The sequence below is a fragment of the Ixodes scapularis genome, unplaced genomic scaffold (genome assembly GCF_016920785.2).
Source record: "Ixodes scapularis isolate PalLabHiFi unplaced genomic scaffold, ASM1692078v2 PGA_scaffold4__175_contigs__length_147842914, whole genome shotgun sequence".
Lineage (NCBI taxonomy): Eukaryota > Metazoa > Arthropoda > Arachnida > Ixodida > Ixodidae > Ixodes > Ixodes scapularis.
In genome coordinates, this window is record NW_024609879.1 from 81,930,593 (window position 1) to 81,954,970 (window position 24,378).

At 44.4% G+C, this 24,378-nt stretch overlaps 1 long non-coding RNA gene and 1 pseudogene across 1 annotated transcript; both read left to right on the plus strand.

The window, feature by feature from the left end:
* Positions 1 to 706: 706 nt before the first annotated feature.
* LOC120850896 lies at positions 707 to 9,815 on the plus strand. Its single transcript, XR_006078283.1, has 4 exons — positions 707 to 752; positions 4,204 to 4,358; positions 7,164 to 7,325; positions 9,760 to 9,815. It is a non-coding gene; the product is annotated as an uncharacterized LOC120850896 (long non-coding RNA).
* A 1,615-nt stretch (positions 9,816 to 11,430) lies between these two features.
* Positions 11,431 to 12,408, plus strand: LOC115312148 (annotated as a pseudogene).
* The last annotated feature ends 11,970 nt before the right edge of the window (positions 12,409 to 24,378 follow it).

Genomic DNA, 24,378 nt, shown 5'->3' on the forward strand with positions numbered 1-24,378 from the left:
GGAGGGAGGAGGAGGAGGGACAAGGATGAAAAAGAGGCAGGAGGAAGAGGGCTCCCCCCTGACAGCTCCCCCCGCCTCCCCTCTACCTACGTCACTGGTGTATGAAAATCTCAAAATAACCCGCTGTTACTCAGCCCCGTAACTCGACCAAAGCTTCAGACAAAAAAAAAATGGAAGTACAAATAATTTTTAAGCAAAACATAAAAACACAAAACAAATACCCACTAATTAATTAAGATATTGCATATCCTCACATATAAAAAAAAAGTCAAGTTAAATTAAGATGTCGAACACCCTGTTCCTTTTTTTTTTTTTTCTTTTTTGCACATAAGTTAATTGACGGAGATTTCAGTCAGGAAACAAAGGTTATCTGGGACATTATTTCGTCGTTTACCCTGAGACTGGTTTTTTTTTTTTTGAAGAGCAGAAGTAACAGAAAAAACAGACGGGTCTCAACATTATGTCTGCTCGCCCAAAAAATTGACTTCAAACTGCTTAGAGAACAAGATAACTCCAGTAATGGCTGGCCACGGTAGCGACACCGGCCACCGAAAGATAAACTGCAGTAGAGTTGGGTCGAAACCGAAACTATATGCCGCAGTCCTATACTTGTCCGATCCAAAGCCACAGCCAATCCAAAGTCTAATCCAAAGCCACAAGCAGCTTCTGGAGTGTGGATTCTTTTCCGTCCTGTCCGTGCAGACAAAGGCCTGTTTGAACCTTCAACGTGCGTGGGTCAAATGATTGTTTAGGTAAGTTTTCTTGATTTCATATTCATAATGCATGCCCGAAAAGTATCATCTACATGTGCTGGATGATCTTCCGAGCACCGTAGCTTACGTTGCCACCGTAATTCGGATGATATTTAACTTTTTTCGACGCTTGAGCGGTCTCTGCGATTTCGTGTCGCGTCGCAGTTCTGAGGGATGCTGGCTGCCTGCGGGAAACGATCGCTATCGCTTGTGGAGGCTGTTCGTTCAAGCCTTGCGTAAATGCTAGCCGCTATCTTGAGAATCCCGTGAATGTTCTGCTATACCGGAGCACTGCAAAGACGCTGATCAGATTGTTTCGAAAGTTCGCGTTGCTATCGGCGAGCCCTTCGGACACGCTGTAAGTGCCAGGCGCGCTAACTGAGCTGTGCTGTCAAACGCTTGGATACGGATCTTAGAACGAACGCCTTGAATGTGTTCGAGACGGCGACACGCGTGAAGAATTGGATGGTTTTTACATTGACGTGTCGTCTCGTCCTTTCTCACGCTTGCAACAGCGTATCTCGGTCAGCGCGCGCTGGCTTTTTGAGCTGCGTCCAGCGGGATGGCGCGGTTGGGGTGCTGGCGTTTAGCGGGTTTCAGCGGGTTGTTAGAACACGCTCCAAGCTGTGCGTCGTCGTAGCGCTCGCGTACGGCGTGTGCCCCGCGCCGGCCTGCTCTGCGTGTCGTCGGTGTTCAGGCGCGCGGGCCTAGAGTTGCTTAAACGTGTTGACAGGACCCTGTTAAGCTCGTCACTTCCGTTGTTTTCTTCCTTACGGGCCCTGCATATATGTCTAGCCTTGCGAGCCACCCACAGTACTACTACTGTAGCTAATGAAGATTATTATTGTTTGCCTTAACATTAATTTAGTTTTCCCCGGTCATATTCGTGACTTCTAGAACCCGGGGGTGCACACATACTTTACATGGCTGAGGAAAGAGGTTATATGTAAGCAGTGATAGAGTGCAGGCGAGCTGGTAATTAATCGACATCTTGTAAACCCTGAGATGTTCGTTCGTTTTTTTAGCATTCCCCATATCAGGGTTTACAAGATATAGGTTATACGATTTGATTAAAATGCTCAAGAAAGTTGCAGTGTAAAAATCGCACACCTGGCAGGTGCTCTCGCTTGTATAGTGGACAGCTCGCAATGAAAACCACACGTCTGTCGCTTTTCGCACTCCGAAAACGGAAGCTTTGCCATGGTCAGCACATTAACATTCTGTGGTGCTTAGCTGGTGGGGCAGTAATGTAGGAAGGGGAAGGGGGGCGGCAAGCGAACAATTTTCAAGATGCAATTGCTTCCCCCCCCCCCCCCACTCACACACACACAGATGTTCAACGCTTCCGCTGCTGCCGCACCCAAAACAGCCATGACATCTATCGTCTACTTACAAACGTGCACATCATTCTATTAAAAAAAAATCTACAGTAACAAATGGCTGGGGACCAGTGGCGTACCAACTTGTTTTTGAGTGAGGAAACAAACGACCCCCCCCCCCCCCCCCCCGAGCCGGGGGTGCGGTGCCCTTAGTATCCCTTCGGCGCCGCCGGCCAGTGTTTGCCCTGCCCAGTGGCGGCTGTTTAAGGGGGGGGGGGGGGGGGGGGGGGGCTGCAAAACACATTCTAACGTATTCCTTGCCCCCCCCGGTTGGTACGTCCATGCCAGGGACTTTTCAAGCATTCCCTCATCTATTAGTGTTAAAAATGTTCAGAAGACGTGTATAGTCTTGTGCTGAGGTCATGGGGGCAGTGGCATAGGAAAGGGGGGTTCTCTTTTTTAATAATATTGTTTACTGGAAATGACTGATTTTCCTGCAGCCCCCCCCCCTCCCCCTTTTCCTACGCCACTGCCCCCATCACCTAAGCACAAGACAATACACGTCAAAAATTGCACGCTGCTCTAGTTTCTTTTTTTTTTCTTTCGTCAATAAAAATATTTAGCCCTACCAAAAAAAATTATCGCCAAAACTTTTTTCTTTTCTTTCCTTTTTTTTTCTTGGTGGGGGGGGGGGTGATGTGTTTGAGATTCTCTAAGTTTTGGAGTGGGTACAAGATACCCACCCCTTTCCCCTAACCCCTCCCTCCCCCTGCGACAAACACATACACATACATTGATTGCCTGTGTCCGATCCCCGTGGCGTGAGTACCGTTTAATCTGAAGTGCACCACCCAATGCTAATTAATTTTGTTTTAATAGAAGCAAAAACATTTGCTTGAAATTATTATAATTCTGAAACCAGAACCACCAATATTTTTATAAACTCGTTGAGGCTCAAAGCCAGTGTCATTCACAACACAAAGTTGAAAACTTCTAAAGCACTCTGTTCATAGCGCGACAAAATCGCACCACACGCGAAGTGCAGATAAATAAAATCCAACACACTCAACGGCTTCGTGCCAACGCCTTCGTACCCTAATCTCCTAGTACCCCCGTACAGCGTCCGCGCCTCCGCACGCAATCCGCACTCACACTAGAGTCTACTCACACACTTTGAGTGCGGATAAGAATCCAACACAATCCGCACTCGGAGTGCGGATAAGAATCCAAAATTATTCACACTCGGAGTGCGGATTAGAATCCACCACTATCCACACTCGGTGTGCGAATAGGGACAGCCACAAGCCAACTCCCACACCTGCCAGGCGCTCTCGCTTGTACAGTGGAGACACATTCAAATCAAGGAAATCCAGCTTTGAATGTGAAGGCTTCCTACTTCAACTTTTAAATACTTGAGGTTCTGTTAAAGTTGAAGGGAGTCTCTTACAGCATTTTTGGAACCATGTCCAAAACCCAGTGCTGGGTACAATTTTAGTCTAGAAGGCTGGTCCACACTGTTGCTACCCGCTACGACTGAGTCTGACAAAACCAGTCTTCAAGCCTCTTGTGACATCTTATGATCGTGCTGCGCAGAAGCAATGTTATTCGTAAGCAACTTAAAACCCTGTTTTGTTCAACTTGGTCATAGTCCGTTGCAACAGTGTGAACCAGATTTAACACCTTAGGTGAACGTAATCAACAGTAGCTTCAGGATAAACTTGCGCATTGTACTACCCCAAAGTATTTTGACAACATCTCCGGTGTTGATTCTTGATTTCTATCCCAGCACTACAGAACACGTCAAAAGGCTTGTTGATTGCTGTGCATGTGCCTATCGAGCGAGCTGTGCTATTTCTAGGTGGTGTTTAATTTGTTTTGAAGTTCCCTGGATTTTTTAAGGCACCGGTAGGTATCTAAGCTCCATATGCACACTGTTCTTAATACAATTACTTCATGCAGAAGTTTATTTTTCTTATTTGGTTGAGTTTAATGGTGGTGTCGTCATGGTCCTTGCACTGTCGACGACAAGAGAAGCGTCATGTTGCACTTGTTCTTTTGTTGATCCGTGAAGCAAGTTCTGGTTTCTTCTTTGTTCGAGAATGTCAGTCTGAGTCTTATTCATGATGTTGCAGGAAGTCTGTATGATGACGAAAAAACTGCAGGTTACTAGAAGCTGCCGATGAGCTGCCAGTCCGGATGGCAGCTATTAACACGGCAAGGGCCTGCAGGCGTATCAGCCCTCCCCCCGTTCCTCTACTGCCATTGGAGACAGGATGCTTTGTAAAAGGTGAAACACGGCCCTTGCACTGCTTCCACAGTGCCCTGCTGGATTTATCTCGCATTTTGATTTTCAAAACAAAACAACATTACAAACTGTAAAATACCGAACAAACGCCCACTCTAAATTGGAGATAATCATAGAGAGCTGGAGGTTGAGCACTTGGTAGGTACGATAGTTGGTAAGTGTTCATGGTCCCTTGCTTGGTCTTTGCACGAAATTACGAATAGCTGCATTTGCGGAGCTAGTTAATTATGCAAACACAAAAAAACAAAGCATGACCTTTTTTTTTTTCTTTTTTTACAAAGAAGCATTCTGAAAAGTGTTCGATTAGCACTGGCTGTTACTAAAGCCTTCAATTTACTCTTCTGAGTTAGAACAAAAGAGCAACCCATCTTTTCTTGTACACCACTTTCTGTGGCAATAAAAAGAAAGCGGGGGGGGGGGGGGGGGGCGGGGCAGGGGCAGGCAGGTGCAAATGGCTCTGTGTTAGCGCACCACGTAGTTCTGAACTTCTTTTGGTCTCGGTTTGAGTTTGGGTTTTGGCATGTCAACCACGCAGTTGCTAGAGTGCATCTTTTTTGTACGAGGATTGCAGTTGAGGGAGTTGAATTGGGATTGCCGAGCATGGCAGGCAAATTCACATCTCTTTACTTTCGGGTTACCCTGCACTGCCCGAAGGCATTATTGCAGGGGGGGTGAGGGGAGGGGAGGTATGTAGTCAGTCGTGAAGGTAAAAATACGCCCGTGCATATGTACCAAAAAAAAGAAATGCAGACACACAGGTAAACACATTCAAAAACAAAAGTGAGCCCAGAATAAGTTAAAAGCCACATTGGTTGCTCACATTCTATAGTCGGTGACAGGTCAATAAGGAAGTGGAAGCTGCTCCCACCTTTTTCCACTATAGCAGACTGAACCCTGGAGAGGAGGCGCCCTCTTTACCAGCGTTTGCTCTGCTAAAGGGGAAAGAGGTGGGAGGAGCTTTCACTTCATTCTTGACCTGTCACCGACTATAGGTACCTGCCAACATTCCATGTTTTTGGACGTAAGCCAACACTTTGACCAGTAGGATGAATTGGGCTGTTGTATATTGGGTGTATCAAGGAGGGGCCAGGCTCTTTAAATTGACTGCAAAATTCGGTTTCTTAACCTATCTCACTACGACATTGTGCAGCGTTGCTCAGGGATGGTGCATTTTTTTTGTAAAATTTGGAAAGAGCGAACTTGCCTGAGGAAAAAGTAAAGAAAGAAAAAGGCTTAGCTCCTATGGAAATGCAAAGAAGCCAAAGGTCTTCAAACAATATGGCGCCGTTTCACTAGAGAGACAAAAGATGGCGCAAGGGGTCACGACGCCAACTGCGCCAATGTACGAGCATACAGCACCGAAAGCTGGTGTCTTTAGCAGACAATCTTTTCGACTCAAAAGTGGCACGAGCTGTTCTGATATCAGTTGCCAATGCATTATTTTATTATCCTTACTGATAAAACATATTGAATGGACACATAATCGATTAGAAAAGTGATTTGTTGGGATATTTTGACTGTTTTTTTCGGAGTACCGATGTCATCTGCTTTGCAGTTCCTTGTTGTTGCCGCGCCTGTTTTTGTTTCTGCGACTGTCACCGCCTGCGGAATGCACTCTACTTTTGAGTTCAAAAGATTGTCTGTTAAAGACGCCAGCTTTCGGTGCCATATGCTCGTTCGTTGGCGCAGTTGGCGTTGTGGCCGCTTGCGCCATCTCTTGTCTCCCGTGCGAAATGGTGCCGTATTGTTTGAAAACCTTTGCCTTCGCCGCATTTCCATAGGAGCTAACCCTTTTCTTTCTTTACTTTTTCCTCAGGTAAGTTTTCTCTTTGCAAATTTTACAAAAAAGTGCACCATCTGTGGGCAGCGCTGCACAAGTCATAGCGCGATAGGTTAAGAAACCAAATTTTCCGGTCAATTTAAAGAGCCGGGCCACTCCTTGATACACCCAGTAGTTACCGGATATGTGTGCAGGTCACTCATGCAGTTGTTAATGACCATTGGCACCCAACTCAACCTCGTGCAGGGCGTCTATGAACTGGAAAAATGGTAATGTTGAGGAAGTTGGCGATTGCAAAAGCCTGAAGATTTCCACCCTAATCACCATTGATCAGGGATATTCAGCCTTCCTTTGTCTGAATGTCAGCAAAAGATACGTGTGGTGTGGCACATAAACCTTCCTACTCAGGAACTCAGCCAGCTTGCCAATGTAAATCTCTGCTTGGAAACTATAGAGTCTTGGGAGAATCCAGAGATACAATTTAATCTCGAAATGTATGAAAAACACAAACTTCTGTACTCTAAATGAAGTGCTGCTGCTTATGGCAGTGCTGCTTATGGCAGATTTGTGGAATGGTTTCATAGTGCGACAGGTTGTCTCTAGAGCTACCCATTTGCTCTTGAATGGACTTTCCATGAGATTTTTTTACAGGCTGTGAACATCATGGCTATTGAGGTAGTTTCTGCTGCGGGGAAGAGAATATCCCTCAGCTTGACAGTTCACAGAAGCTTTAGCAGCCAGGATTTTGGATGTTGCGAGAGCAATGACGTTTGCCTTTAGCTCATATTTTTTGCCAGAAGTTGTCAACCAACTGCCAGGGTTGTCTCATCTGACAGCAGGACATGCCGGCTACTGTGGCGTCATTTAATGCTGTCGCTTAGGGACCACCTTTAATGAGTGTGTGGTATAGAATGCTAGAACGCAGAGGTGCATTCCAGACACCATGCTGTAGCATCTGCTGCTGGGATGTTCTGATTGGTTCTCATTACAGTCATTACAATTTTCAGATTGTTTCTTTTCTTCAGTGGGAGCTCATGAAGGTGGCACTGTGCACAGAGGGACAGAGTGGCTGACAGTGAGCTGCCCAAGACAACCTGCTGGCTCTCGTGACCATCTCCGAAAGCCTTTGGATGGGCTAATTGACAGGCGTGCCTGGACATTTATAAATGGTAAACACAATTTAGACTACCTTTGAATTACGCCTTGGTCTAACTGCTGTTGCCAGGATACCGTGTTGGGCTGCTAGAATTGAACTGGATCCATGCTAAGCGGCACATGTTGCCAAGTAGGGACACGCTGGGACGCTTATCCACAAACTGCGCTTCCCAGTCCATGAGCCACCAAAGACCCAGCCAAAGAGATCCCGAGTCAAGTCAAAGTTTTCTGTTAATCTTGCTAGTAGCAGCGTCGTAGTCGTTAATTAAAATGTCGGCGTTCATTGCGGCACACCGAGCAAAGCAGAGCGAAAGAACGGAGATAAAGACTACCAAAAGTGACGTCATTAGCAGGGTTCGACAACCCTTGCTTGCCAATAGGCTGACTTGGGGATGCCAACGATGATGTCATGAAGCTTGGGACAGGTTACATGTGGAAGAAAGGCTCAGTGCATGCCCTGCTATAGTTGCTGCACATAATCAAAATGAATGCGGTTTTTTGTTGACTTTTGCCCAAGTTTAGTGTGATTACTGAATTAACGAGCCAAAATGCTATGTAAGTCTGCTCCTAACTCAGATTTCTTACAAAGTGCTTCAAGCTCCCTTTAATGCTAGTTTGACTTATTTGCACAAGCCTGTGCCAGTGCACAAACTAGAGCCTATACATTGCTGTACTATTTTACATTTAATGCACTGCCAAAGGAAAAGGTTCAGATACAGTTAAGCCCAAGCAGCTAAACCATTAATTTGAATGTGACATACAGTAGACTCTCATTATTTCAAACTCCAGGAAGCCACGAATTTTGCATGAATTATCAATGTGTAGCCATCCATATAAAATATGATTTTCTATATGGATGGCTGCACATACAAAACAGATATTTCATGATTTCCTCTGCACAGGCCCATTAATCATAAGCTGGTATGCAATTCATATAACATTGGTAAAATTTTTGACACAAGTTTATTCGACCCTCAAAAATGTTGTTTATCAGGGACTGTTTAGACAGCACATGACACCTTAAAACAAAATTAAGTTTGTTCAACCAGAAAAAAAGTTGTCTATTAGGGACTGTTAAGCAGGGACCCATGAGTAATGGAAACGGGCATTGTGCTGCAGTTTCTATAGGAACTTGCGTGAACACTGCGATATAAAGCCATGCCGCCACATCACAGCATCCTTGCAAATTGATATGGAAACTGCCGTGCGGCGCCCGTTTTTGCCGCTCATGTGTCCTCTGCTTCAGAGACGTATATAGAGATAGTTTAACCATTCATTTGGATGTATAGAAGGCAAATGAGGCGGCTCCTTTCGTTTAAGGTGGGCTGGGCATGTTCCAGAGCATTTTCACAAATTCATATGTGGCCAACCAGCAGCCGCGCATAATATCCTGGCAGTGGTTGTGAGAATCAAAATTAATGAGCTCGTCGGAGTAACTCTCGGTGACTGGGGTGCAGTGATGTTTTGATCGTGGTCATGCAAAATCACGGTGGAAGATGTAGAAAATATCAAAAACGTGTGCAACCTGCTGAACGATTGACGTATTCCGTACACTAGGCGTCGAAGCGGTCAGACTCCATTTGAGCAATACAGAAATTTAAGCGGAACATTGGTTTCCTACATCTACTTGCATAACCATAATCGAAACAGTGCATGCACCATACTTTCAACCATGGAGAGTTACTATATTTAACTCCAATGCACTTATCAAAACCCTTTCTCGCTACCATAGCTAGGGGATTATTTTCAGCTTCTGGTAGGCCAAGAGAGATTGTCGAACCCTCTATCTGCGTCTGATGCAGGCCTTGGCTCTGCTTGCTCCTTTCATATACCAAGATCTATATGTACGGCTCTGCTCTGCTTTAGCCCTGTAGAGTGTGCTTTTTACTGAGCACCAGTGCACCGCAGGAAAACAAAGCCTGTGAAAGCAAGCTTCACAGGTGCTGCTTCTCCGCAGTGCACTGGTGCTCGGAAAGAAGTGAGCTCAACGGGGCCGCGAGAACAAAAAGTATGAATTACACGAAAACGTCGATCAAATTAAGCGGCTAATTAATACATTGAAAACGTATTGGGACAGCCCAAGTTTTGAAATTTGTTTGACTTAACCAGAGGTATTAAATCTCCGAGTTTGAATTATCGCGAGCCTACTGTATATTCTAAAGGAGATATGGCTCACTTGATTGTGATTAATATCACTGAATGGTTATGTAAATTTTAATTTGCTAGTTTTATTTCTCAAGCACTTGTTGTGTTGGGTATTCAAATCAATGCAAATTTTTACTTTGGTTCAATTTATGGGACGTTTGTTTTATATGTCATGTGCAGTAGAAAGGTGGGGAGCTGGGCTAGGTAGTAAACACGTTGCTTGCTGATGTTAACCATGTATGTCATATACAGCTTGTTGTGATTGTGTATTGACTTCGAATCCTCTTCTGCTCTTTATTTCAGGCTGCTCTTATATGCACCATGAAGATATCGAAGAGGTCTCCAATTGAAGGACAACTATAAGCACAAGCATGGAGGGGCATCTAGATGGCGAGCGCAAGGACAACTGTAATGTAAAATTTCTCCCAACTTAAAGCAAGGCATGCCTTCTTCCAATAAAGGCATTGTGGCAAAACTTCTTAATTGGTTCGTTTGTTCAGCTGTCATCTCTACGAACAGCTGATCTCACACAAACAAAATCCTGGCAATGAGTAGTAGAGGTTGTGTGCTCTTTTTCTTGTTGAACACTTGTTGTTTTGTGTAAGGGTAAAAAATAATACGAGTTAGTATATTGAATGACAGAGCCTATGAACTCTCCATCCCAATCCATACCCCAAAAGTTTCATGTGACTTCGGCTTGCTTGAACATGGAAGCTGTTTGCACTAAATAACGGAGCACTAGACCTTTCCGTCTTCTTGAAGCCCATAGCTACGAGCCATCCGCACCAATCTTGCACCTCCGATACGTCAGGTGACACCCCTGGCAAAGGTATAGCCCTTCCAGGGGAGTCGCCTGATGTAGCGGAGGTGCGGGTGGTACGGATGGCTCGTAACTTTGGCCTTATCTAAGGCCAAAAGGTGTAGTGCTTCATTATTTAGTGCCGACAGCTTTCATAATTCCTACGGATAGCCCTCCGTAGTCAGCTACAGACATTCCGTCATTTTACGAAATTATGTGCCTTGTTTTTACAGACTCCAGTTTCTAGATTACGGGAAAACTTGACGGCAATATAAAACCAGCAACTTTTACCAATAAAATGGGAAAACGGATAACTGTCTGTTAAGTGGAATATAGACGTTCCGTCATTTTACAAAATTATATGCCTTGTTTTTAACAGACTGTTCAGTTTCTAGATTACGGGAAACCATGCTGGCACTATGGAACCCGGAACTTTTGCCCATAAAATTGAGTGAAATTTTTTTGCAGTGCTCCCATACCCCTTGTCCAAGTCGAAGATGGTCAGACATCTCCGATTCCCTCTAAAATGAAGCATCCGTTTCCATTGAAAATAAAGAGTTTCACATTTGATGTCGTAGTACGTCATTCGCATTCTTCCGTATTTCAAGAAGACATTTAAATCCCAAAATGGTTCAACGATAACGGCCACAAAACATTTTGAAAGACGGCTGTAAAACGGTTTCGAAAGACGGCCGAAAAACGGTTGACGACATCGGTCACAAAACGGTTGACGATATCGGTCTCAAAACTTTCCCCGTTATCGGTTCAAGTTATTGGACCGATCTGGAGCCGGGGTGCAAATCATTATTGGACCGTTATTTCCTAAAACTTTGACCGATATTTGTCCGTTATTGGTCCAATATTTTCGTGCTGCCTGGGACATGATTGCGCGAAGTTTGCACGTATGCCTTGGACTCCCCCGCGCAACATCTAGTGACCTCGTCATTGCTGAGGCCAAGGAACCTCCAGTACCTGTTCTCTGGGAACAAGAAACATGCCGTCGTTATCTTTGACTGGCTTCGCACTCACATGCCCGACCCTTGTGCCAAAAGACACTTCAACGGACGGTGTCTAGCTTTCACCGACTTCTCGTCGCACTACCTGTCGCAGCACCCCATCACGCGCATTGGCTTCCAAGTCTAATCAACCCTCCGTGGTCAATTCCGCCACTGGAGATGCAGTCCGAAATTCCTGGTCTTGGATCAAAATCTTCGGTGGCCCCCCTGGTGGCAAAGACAATGTCCCTCTCCCGTTTAGAGGCACGCTACAAAGACGACATTCATATTTACACAGACGAGTCAACATCTAACAAGGGGTCAACATCTGCTTACTCAATCCCTATGTTAGACACATTTAAATGTTTTCGATTGTCCCATCATACATGCTCGACGTCAGCGGAGTTACATGCAATACGTTCAGCATCATCATTCATTGAAGCATTCGGTACACCATCAAACTGGGTTATTCTAACGGACTCAAAATCATCCCTAGAGTTATTACAGGGTATGCACCTCCGTACTTCCCAGGCGACCATTCTATATCGGGTGCAACTCACGTTAGCACAAGCTCAACTCCACGGACATAACGTCAGGCTACAATGGATACCGGGCCACTGCCAAATCGCCGGAAATGAAGAGGCTGATCACCTGGCAGCTCAAGCTCACGATGGTGACGCAATGGAAGCAACATCCTTTACCTCTGGAGATGCAAAATTCATCCTTCGTCACTTACGCCATCTACGTTGTCGGCAGTGCTGGCTAAAGGACACTTCAGCAGAGACTCTCCTACCATATATCGACCCGGATTTTGAGCTTCCACCGCACACCGGGATGAAAAGAAAATACGACGCATTAATCCATCGACTCAGACTTGAAGTGGCCTTTACTAACAGCTTTTTATTTCGAATTAAACGCCGAGATTCGCCAAGATGTGACTGTGGAGAACCATATCAGGATGTACAACATATCCTCCGTGACTGTTAACGTTTTCAACATGAAAGGCGCCGGATGGAGATTCGCCTTCAAATATTAAATGATAGACCCCTGTCTCTGCCCAAGTTGTTGGGGCCCTAGCCGACGCGTAAAAAACAAGACAGAGCAATGAATATCATTCATGACTTTCTAAAGGACACTAGAATCGTGTATGATTATTGAGTGCGAACCTGCGTCAATTTTAACGGGAATGACTATGTATGTAATTTAGCAAATCGGTGCACGACTCCCAAATGGTCGTCTTATTCGTAATTGTAATTAGATTTGTTTGTAAGTTTTTTTTTGTTTTTTTACGGTTATACTTATGTGTTTTATCTTTATTCTTTTCCTTTTATGTTCTTCCTTTATTCATATATATTTTATTTCTCTTTCTTGTTATGGAGTAGCCGGTGTCATTTAAAGAATACCAACATCTCCATAATAAAGAACTTATCTCTCTCTCTGGAGCCATCCTATGTCTCCTCCCGTTGTTATTTTAAAAAGGTTGCTGTTCCCGCTTACAGAACTGACAGTTTTGTAATTCATTTTTTGTTAGAACCGCGAGAGAGTGGAACGACCTCCCGGAAGATATTGTGTTCATTGATGATAATGACGTTTTCTTTTTCCACTTGTCATGATGTTTTCTTAAACCCCACTACAATAATGTCCACAGGGCGATGTAGATACAATGTAAATAAATAAAATAAATACTTCTCTCCTGCCTATACCAACTTTTTTTGTTTTGTTTTCTTTGAACGAAGACAACAATATCAGTGGGTTTAAACAAGCCTGCCTTCACATAAGTCTTAGAGTACGTAAAAAGCGAAAGTTGGAAAAAGCTGAAGTTCCGTGCAAGGCCTTTCGACACATTAAGAAATTTTTTTTTTTTTTCAATTATCGTATTTTGCGGAACATAGCGTGCACCCGGTGCATACTCTACATAAAAAAGTGGATTCATAATAAAAGTTTTTACTTAGATAATCCGCACCCGGCGCACGGTCCATACGCCGAGCACAATCGAACTTGGGGCTTAGTCTAAATATAAATAGGAATATCATACAAAGCAAACGTTAAGAGGTGCTTACTTTATTAGCTCACAAAAAAAAAAAAAAATATCATTCGTTATTCATAAAATTTTTTATGTCCTGCCACAGTAACGATCAATCTAAAAACAAATGCTTGTATAGTCTGTACCTGTAGATAGACCGTATGGGGTAATATTAAAACTTTTAACGATGTATAGTGCGCGGACTATTAACCAGAGGGGAAGAGAGAGAGAGAAAATAAATGGAGGTAGAGGAGATATTGGCAGCCGGAAAATACGGTACCATATTTTTCTTCATAAAGCTTTTTTGAGGGAACTGCCTGTAAGCTTTTGATGCTCCAGAAAGAATAAAAGGAATCTCTTTAATTGTTATTTGGATATTTTAAAAATAATAAATGGGACATATGTAGGAAAATTTCCATATATAAAATATAGAGTCGCGTCTACGCATCCGCCTTACTTTATTTCATTGTGCTTTAAACTGAAATAAACAAATGCTATCGCAAAACGGCAATAATTAATTAATTAATGGGCATAAAAACAAGTCGTCCAAAACTAGCAACTAACAGTGGAGCATAACATATCGCGTCATTTTTTTAAATGTTAACTGTTTTAATTGAATATATGCTTGTATTTTTTTACGAAATCCTGTAAACCTTAAAATACAAAGCAATAATAAAAAACAGACAAAGGCAGCAACACTTTAAACACAGCTAAAATTTATTGATTTGAGAACACCAATAAATGGACTTCCAAACACATAGAGAAAGAGAAAAAGGAAATGAACTCAAACGCATAAACAAGACGATCAACGAATTCTACCCAGGCAAAATTAGCCACTTCCCGTCTCCATACTTTTGGAAAGAAAACCACCACCCGAACAACAACAGCCCCAATGTCCAAGACACAAGACGACATCCAAACCGCTAAAGCCTAAGCTTAACTTTCTACTTCCGAGCAACCGCTTCCCGTCTTTTTTCACCCCCCCCCCCTCCTCCCCCCAAGTTTGCAAGCCCCCTCACACAAGAAAAAAATATTTCATCCGATCACTGATAACCAAGGACGGCTGGATGCACAAAGTCTTCTTAATTGCCTTCAAAACAAATCCTTTTCGTTTCATAGAACGGAAGTTACACCACAAAGCGGGGAACAAAAACGACTCGCACCATGAGTTGCCATTTCAGAACTCTGCTCTTTATTCTTTACACTCCTGTGTTCCGTAAAACGGTTATTTAAACAACGCCCTGCCTGTTCAACATAACACAACCCAGAGTCAAAAGGGATCTTATAGACCACCTTTGCGACATAGGTGGCAGAGGTATCTCTATGTTTTGTTCCGCAGCATCCCTCACGTCCGAAGGTAAACAGGGCTAATTTCTCCAAGCGAAAGTCCGTTTCGACTTAGAGTGCAAGCTTTTAGCGTGCACTCTTTCAGTGTTTAAAAAATAAACTCTTTCAAAGCATTTTTTTCTATCTTCGAACCCATCCCATTCACATGTGACAAGTACTTCACCACATTAAGTAGAATAAGTGCGATACATTTTTAAGAGCCGCATGAAATGGGTTGTGCTTGCAAAAAAATAATGACCTACGCAAGCCCACAAACTGAAAATCATAGAACACTGATCAGGCACTCTCCAAAAAAGAAAATGAAAAGCAAACTTACAGGGGCGCTAGTTTACAACGCTCGCAGCTACTGGCGCGGAACGGGTGACTTCATCCATGGTTGCACTTGCGCGAAGACCAAGACACATGACCAAAGAGAAAAAAGTGAAAGCCGTTTACAACTCCCTGTAACGCCGAATTGGAGCGCAGCTCTTGAGGAGGAGGAGGGAAGGGTACTGGGGGGGGGTGGTCAAGTGACCTTGGGTGGGGGTCACGTGACCTAGGGGGGTCACGTGACGATGACGATGCCGATGACGTCATCAGTAACGATGACGATGCGGATACCGATGACGTCATCAGTGATGATGACAATGACGATGCGGATGCCGGTGACGTTATCAGTGATGATGACGATGACGATGCGGATGCCGCCGACGTCATCAGTGACGTCACTGATGACGTCATCAGCGATGATGACGATGACGATGCGGATGCCGGTGACGTCATCAGTGATGATGACGATGACGATGCGGATGCCGGTGACGTCATCAGTGATGATGACGATGACGATGCGGATGCCGGTGACGTTATCAGTGACGTCATTGATGACGTCATCAGCGATGATGACGATGACGACGTGGATGCCGGTGACGTCATCAGCGATGATGACGATGCGGATACCGGTGACGTCATCAGCGATGATGACGATGACGATGCGGATGCCAGTGACGTCATCAGTGATGATGACGATGAGGATGCGGACGCCGGTGACGTCATCAGTGACGTCACTGATGACGTCATCAGTGATGATGACAATGACGATGTGGATGCCGGTGACGTCATCAGTGATGATGACGATGACGATGCGGATGCCGGTGACGTTATCAGTTACGTCACTGATGACGTCATCGGGGGTCACGTGACTTGGGGTCACGTGACCCTGGGGAAGGGGTCACGTGACCTTGGGGTGACCTTGGGGTCACGTGACCTTGGGATGACCTTGGGGGTCAAGTGACCTTGGGATGACCTTGGTTACGCCGACGGCGACGGCGACGGCGACGCCGCTCAAGCCGGGAACGGGCCCCTAAGAGCTGCGCTCTAAAAGTGGCACATTCGAGCCATAAACTTCGACATCGTTGCTACGAAAGAACGCGCTGTGCTGCGGCGCCCTCAGCGCTTCATAGAATACTCTCCAGTGCGAGTGGCAGCGCTCTGATGAACTCACCGAATGATAAACTCGTCAGTGTGATATTTAGCAACAAGGGAACCCATCGCAGCACGTAACTGGGTCAGGACTAGGCAAAAGTGGTGGTTGCAAACCACCTTCCGAGAGTTTAAAAAAAAAATTATATTTAAAGGTGAAAAAAAAGTGCGCAAAGACACGGAGAAGAACGAGAAGAACGAACAACAGCGCTGTGTTTCGTCTACCTTCGCTTATCACACAAAACAAAACGAGCACTAACTTTGATTGCGGTGGATAGAACCGTGTCTGGGATATCATCTCTTCTTCGCGTAGAAGCAGGCCACTTAAGTTCACTAACCCGTTTTCCGACATATTTGGGATCAAGACGAGCTCTATTGAATCGGAAATGATCGGGAGCAAATAACGCGATTGACGGATGTTGTGCTATGGATTCGACTGTGCTGGGAAGCGACTCTAGTGTTGACCAATCCCTTGGCTATATCACTGGCTGTTTCCTTGTTTGACTCATAGCCGCGACGCTCTGTTATTAGAGGAGTTGTGTCCTAAACTCAAAATAGATGAGTAATTGCCATAAGAAAAATCCAAAAATATAACTGTTATCAAGTCCTTAAGGTTAAAAGAAATCCAAAGCTGTGCCGCGTCACGTTCGTTTTGTATGTCTTAGAAATTCGAAATTAAAGTCTGCCGGTGGCGGAGTGGTTTGCGAGCGCCGGAGATGTAATATTAGATCCTGGCCTTATTCCAAGTGACGGCAATCTTTTTTATTCCTATTTTCAGAGCGCGGCGCTCATACGCCCGTGTTCGGGATGAGCGGCGTCGGCGTCGACGTCAGCGTAAGCTTCGGCGTAACCGCGGTAAATTTTGCGGAAACATTAACGCCAAGTGACCTCCCCCCCAACACCATTCCAATTCTACGCTAAATCTAGCCGGAAATTAAATTGGTGTTTAGGTCAGGTGATCTCAATTTCCCCGCTGAATCTAGCGGAGGAACTAAATTGGTTCATAGGTGACGTGACACCAAGACATGTGACGTAATTTCCACGCTAAATTTATCGGAGAAACAGAATTGGAAGAAAAGGGTAGAGAAGGGAATGGGAAGGAGGAGGAAGACGCGAAGAGGACAAGAGAAGGTGGTACGGAGGAGGGGGAGGGGCATACCTGCCCTTGCGTACCTTCCTCTCTTCCTCCTCAAGAGTTGCACTCTAAATTCGCATTAAAGAGATTTTTTAACGTCTTTCATTTTTTTTTGTTCCTTTTTTTTTTGCATTTGTGGCTTTTGTGAACGGCACCGAATGCAAATGTGAATCTTGAACTCCAAAGAGCAACAAAATGCTAAACAAATATCCACCGTCGTTTATGCGCATATCCTGATAGCCGCAGCGTTGAGCTGCGCGCAGGCTCAATGTGCCTCACACTCATATTTGTCGACTGATCGCCGCATATCTGCATACGTTTTCGCAGTTGCGAGTTCGAACATCAAAGCTTCCACTATTTTTTTTTTTGCTACTAATCGGACGTCACAACTGCAAAACCGAAAGTATAGAATCGCACACTATGAACAAGGCGGGTTTGCCTGAAGCGAAAAAAAAACTAAAGCAAGCTTCCTTGCGAACTCATGCTATAGCGCATGGCGGTCAGTAGACATTGCTATGATCATGATGATCTGCTTTATTTGTGGTAGGATGTAGTGCATTCGATATAAACGGAGCGAAAATATGTATCATTGTTTTTCCACCAACAATTATAAATTGTTTTCGGACCCCGTCTGCGCATATCACTTTCGATTGGTGTCTCTAAATATGCCATCTTATTATGGTTGAATTACACTAAACGCATTTTTTAAACAGGAGAAGGCGCAAATTAGAATTGTAAGCGACCGTTTTTTTCTCAGACTACTAACCATTCTAGCAGAAAATTAAGAACCAGACGTTTTTCCTGCCGGTCGGGTATCGGATGTTCTGTCGGATCCCCTTCGACGTAAAGTACGTCGACGTAACCCGGTCACCTTCGGCTGACACTGGGTGCGAGCGGTCTGCATACTTCAAGTACATATGCTTGATCGAACGGCTGTGTGCGCTGACGTATGCGACTCTCCGAGGTCACCATCTCGAGAAGCTCCCTAGGCCTAACGAGTCAGACGAGGTTGCTTGGAGCATCTGGGAAAGATTAAACCACGATGAAATGCCAGGGATATATTAAAATGCATTAAGCATACCCTTACTTATGCTGTACGTGTTATCATGTGTTACATATTCTCACAAGCAGCCTTTCTGCTTTAAACAACAAACGCAAATAATCACCTGTATAGATGCACGGCGTGCCCAAAGTAACATTCCTAAACTATATCTAACGATCATAAATTTTCAATTGGAATATCTCCTTTTGTAACCAATAGTAGTGTTGAGCGATCAAAACGGAATGAAAACCCGCAATATTAAATTTGTGCAGCATAAAGTGCGGTACACTTTTAAACGCAAGCTCAACGTAATTTAGGGACCACTCCCTTCGATCTCAATTTTGTGTTTCTCTTGACGACGAGAGTAGAGGTGAGGAATTGTTTCCTCAAGGGTGGTACTCTACGGACTAGCTACATGTGCGGACGATACAAGGATGCGTAAGCATTTTTTGCACTAGTGATGCCGGCATGTTTTGATGTGTGCAGTGCATAAGAAGTTTTTACGTGCAGAGAGCGCACCGGGTGCGGAGCGCCTATATAAGGAAAATATTTTTTTCTATAATGCTGAACTTTACCCAAGTGCGCCCCCATAGCTTACGCATAACGTCACGCGGTAGAAAGATATGTTACCCTCAGCCTGTGGCACGCTTGGGGTTGACTTTTCACCATATGCGTATACGCGCTCCTATTCGCCATGCATCGTATGCTTTCAACGTAGCTCTAGCTTTCAGCATGTAAACCTGAAACAAGGTACCGAGCATGTTACCATGACGTTCAGCCAGTACGTGTAGCAAAAAAATATATATGCTCCCGACGCGAGATGTTCACTGGATGGACTGTCGTGTAGGCAAAACAAGCCTAGGTACGCAGTTCAATGCGTGTAAATAGCTTGAATCTCAGTTATTAGACGAGCGGCCGGCTCAAGGAGTTTCCAATGTAAGGACTTCAAAACAGCGAAGTCGTTCCGATTTCGCGAAGCGCTGGTAAACAACGGAAGGGTCACCATGTCTTGCTTGGTACTTGAGGAATAGTTCAATTGTAAGCGTGGTGAAGCGAAATGCAGGGGACATTCAGATCAAGAGTGGGCTAAGCCACTGCAAAGGCTTGAAGAAATTCGAACGTCACTCGCCGCTATATGCGTCCCGCAAACAGGATCACATGGGGCTTCATTGACGATGTCAGTCAGATGTCAGTCCTTCATCGTGCCTTCTCTTTCTCTGACGGCTGCTCTGCAGTGGGGAACGCTGTTGAAAAAATCGCCTGGATAGTTGCTTCGTTAAACCGCCGTATTTCTTTTTTCTAGAGCGATTGCTAAAAATGAACACAGCGCGTATACCGTGGTTCTCCCTGACGAATGTACAGGCCGTGTACAGGTGTAAACTATAGTTCAGAAAACACTGTTCTTTTATCTTCGCTTTCCACCCTACACAGCCCGCGGCCGGACCATCTTTTCCGCTCGACAGCACCCCATCTCCTAGTCCACTCTATTCCCCAGTTGCAGGACAGGGAATATATCTTCAACGCGGGAGAGAAAAGAAATCCTGCTTGACCAACGTTTCACGGGCTTTCATAAGCCTACAGCGCGCTGGAAGCTACGAGCTCGTTAAACCAGTGGTGCTTCATCTTTTGGTATATGATCACGCGTCCTCTTAAAGACAAGCACGAAGAGCCAACTGAGGCATTAAAGGGAGTCGGACGCGAGAGAAGTCAGAGAACAGACAAAGACTTGGAGGTATCGAAGGTTTTCAAAAGGATAAACACACTAAAAGCGCAAGGTCACGCCACATTTATTGTTCTTGATTAGTTGACCTAATGACCGCACAAGTGCAGAAAGATGACTAAAGGCATGTTCACACAAGCAAGTTGCAGTTGTTGCGAGACAACGTTTGTCGCAAAAGCGACTGTCACAAACCACTAATTCAACCGGCTTAGACCATTCGCTTCCAAACCGATTTTTGCGACCGGTCGCCGAGTCCCACGGCGGCTGAAAGTTTAGCAGTGATTTGGAAGTGTAGTAAAGTGCGCCTCGCGGTTGTTTACATCGGTCACGCCGTATTTCTGTGGGAGAAGCGACCATGGCATCTGTTCAACGCCTAATAAATAATACTAATTCTTTTATAAAAGCAGCCCTCCGATATGAACGCGCGCCAGAAAAAGAACTCTGCCTTGCAGCGATTCCGCGTCACTTTTGCCTTCACGCGAATGTATCATGCGACGCGGTACCTCGAGCGAGTGAACGAAGACGTAGCGATTGTGTTTCTGTGTACTGTTCCGGAGGACAAAGGTCAAGATAACCAGTCTGCTGATAATGGCAACAAGAACGCATCTGAGACTCTGAGACAACGAATATAGAGGAGTAGTGCAACGCGAACCCGAGCTGTGACGGGAGGACAGAATCGACGGCATTACCCGCAGCTTCCGAGAAGCGACTCGCCGGTAGTGGCTATAGATGCAGAGCCCTAGATGTCTCTGGGGGTTGCTCTCATAAGAGTGCTTATTTTTTTTACTACAAAAACAAGATCCTACTCAAACAAGCGCCCCCAAAAAAATAAAAAAATAACTCGGCCTGGAAGCAAACCTGTGGATTTTGGCTTGACATGTCCACGGAAGCTCTAGTGACTGCACTCCAATGTAGCAATTCTGCTTTCATTTTACGGTTGCGAAGGTTTCAATGCAACAACTCGTTTTGTTAGGCAAAAATGACGCACCTAAAATAGAAATAGAAAAGCAACAGAATTTGATTCGCAGCTGTAGTGGTATGTGTAATCGAAGCGGCTCCCGAGTTTACGAGAAGCGACTCGCCGGCAGCGATTCGTCAATCGCCCTCATTGGGAATGCAATGGTCATTTGTCATATGTTTCGCTAGTCGCTCACCGGACTGTCGCTAGTCGCAATTGTGAACACACCTTAATGCTATGATATTGCACTTTTGGCGCTAATTGGTTGCCCTCATCGGCGTGCACCATTGGGAGGGCGCACGGTACAGTCCACAGGCTGCAGCGTTCGTGGATGCCACTCGGTGACGGGATATTGTGACTTTCTTTTCTGCTGACATTTTTATGATATTCGAGAACACTGAAAAGTTAATTTTTCCATGTCATCTCCATCATTTCCTTTTTTTTATGCATCTACGATACTGTAGCCTAACCATGCACGAAAACTGCTCCATTCCTTGGGTTTGACCGCACCGACGGTGCATTGATACCGATCAGTGGAATCGAAAATACACCGTCAAATCGAAAATACACCATCAGCAAGGCGACGCGGGGGCTATAAAAGCTGCAAGCGCATGGTGGAACAGTTCATGGAAGTTTAAATATAAACAGCCCTTTAGTTATTAGGTAACCCTACTAAGACTATTCTAAAACAATCTAGCGAGGGAATGGCTCTTATAGAATAAATGAACTTAAAGCGTTGATTACATTTCAGAATAATTCTGAGAACCGTCAAACATTATGCCAATTAGCTCTAACGGCTGTAGATTTTTTTCGAATCGGTGGCGACAGCGGCAAAGCGATGGCGATAACGATCAAAAACAGCGCCACAGTAAATGTGCAAACAGAACAAAGAAGATACAGGACACATTAGCAAAACTCTCCATTATAGTAAGTTGTCTGAAGTTCCATGGCTGGTCTGGCCAAAAATACAGCAAGGAACTAATATCGACCAGTAGCGGGAGCGGTTACGGCGAGACTGGCCGGAAAGTACAGCTTGAAACCGATGTCGACCAGTAGGCGAAACTTTTCCCTCGAGATTGTCAAGGCAGGCCAGCGAAGCCCCGATGGCGGCCGGGGCTGGGTACTCATTTGCGCAACTGTCCGGACTCCGCCGTACAGTTCCCGGTAATAATCGACGTGGGCCAAGTGCTGGACGACATGCTGTGCTAGGCGGGCAAGCGCTCATACCGGAACGCTTGGAGAGAAGGCCATCGATGACAAATGAAGGGAGCGTGCGGGGATTGACCGTCTAAAATACAATTGATGACCTGTCGCATGCAGAGGAGTGTGTTACTTGCTGAAATAAAAGCCGTGCACAGAACCTGGACAACAAGCATATTTTATTGCACAAGTACTATACGAGAGAACTGAAATATCTGTATACCTGCACGAAACTATTCGCATTAAAACAATGGCGAAATATGGTGTTTTGTTTTATCAGCAAAGATTAAGTGAAGCAAATATATCTGCGAGAATGCATGTTCTTTTGAGTTCATCACAAAGCAATGAGAGGAGTAGTGGTATGACATGTAAAAACGGATAATAGTAAGATACATGCATGCAATATTTACACATGCAGCCACTGAATCTTTCAATTATACCCCCCACCCTTCCATTTTTCAATCTGACAAACCTAATGACTTTTACATAAAATATGACATTATCCTCTCGGCGAAACATGTCATGCCACTCGTTTCGCAGTGCGGTGGGCGCGCATCGCTCTTCTTCAAGATTGCGAGCAATTCTAGAATCACATATTCCCATTATATAGAAATTACATGAACGTTACCGTGTGGCAGGAATAACAAACAAGAATACTACGAAAAATGAACTGATTTTTCCCGCCTATTTGTGTTTTCAAGCTTCAGTTAATCAATGTTTTATTTATTTCTACGTTTATTTAAAATACTTTAAAACTGACACATGACTGCCTGAAGTGAGGGAGAGGTAAAGCCAGTAGAATAACTTTAGTAAAAGCAAACACACGTATCAGAAATTTATCGAAGTTCACGGACGGTGTGAGGTGGACGTCTCACCACGAAAAATATGATTGACTCATAATTGCTGATGATGGACGGTACAAGGTCTCTTACTGCTCTTCAAAGTTTTTGGAGAAAAAACTTTCCTTCGAAGAAATCTGATTTTTTTTCGAACTAAAATAAGTTCAAAGTTTCTTAATTTTATTGAATTAAAACCCCAGAGGACTAAACCTCAAAGCACTTGCTCTGAAAGATTGGTTAATTGTTTCGTCGCTGAAATATTAGCCTATAAGCTTGTATTCACATTCTAGTAAAAAATTTGAATGTTCCTACGTGAGGTAACAAATAGAGACGGAATTGAGTACGAACGACTGCACAAAACAAGATTTCATTCGACCGAAAGATAAGAATCATAGACATTTCCATCCTACTCGCGCACACCCCACCAACAAAAACCGTAGGCACGCTACTACTTCTTTCTCCATGATATTCTTATGTTCCGGAATACCCACCATGAGGAAATGGAAACACGGCCTTCGATGCCGTGTTCAAATCTATCCTTCCTTATTTCTCTCGAGCTTTCTTTTTCTCAACATATTCATATCCAAAAACACAATCGTTGCCACAGAAATTTTCGATTCCGGAGCAGAATTATCTCCTCGTAAACCCCTAAATGCCTCAGTATGAACTAAATAGAATATAAAGACCATACTGAACAAGCGGGTGAGAGCAGGTAAGAAACCCTTTCCGTTTTTGACCTTACCGTCTACAGCCGATTCCTTGCTTTTCGTATCTTTTTTTTTTTTTACAATATCACGGCGTTTTTATCAGATATTTGGTAATTCTAAAATAACGTAAAATCATCAACATTTAGGCTCAAATTCGGAATAAAAATGTCGTCAATGAATTCTTCAATGATAGGAAGCGCAATGAGCAGAGGGACGGAATTGCAGTTACGCATTTGCGTGATGATCATAATATAACAAATTCGAAGTATCGACGTCTGCTCTATATTTTATATTACGTATATTTAACATGAACAAAACATACAAACATCGCGGAGAAAGACACGAGGAGAACTACACAAGCAGACAATTTCCTTTCAGTTTCGCATCAGCTTTTCTTTTGAGACCATTGAAACGTCATAACTCGGAGCGCTAGAGTTTTCCTCGATGGAGTCTAAATATTAACCGCACTTCGGTTACCTTAAAGCTTCTGATGCTCGCACTGCCTTATCAGCGCTGTTGTGCTTGGCCATTTTTTCTTTAGTCACTGCTATGAAGCCTTGAACGTGTAATGTCTATTCAGTTAAGATTGCAGTGCGAGAAGCAATTGCTGGGCCACTTCTGACTCGCACAAGTTTGAAACCACTGTTTTTTGTGGACTGGGAGCCTGACAATTCTCAAAGGCATGGTGCACAATATAAC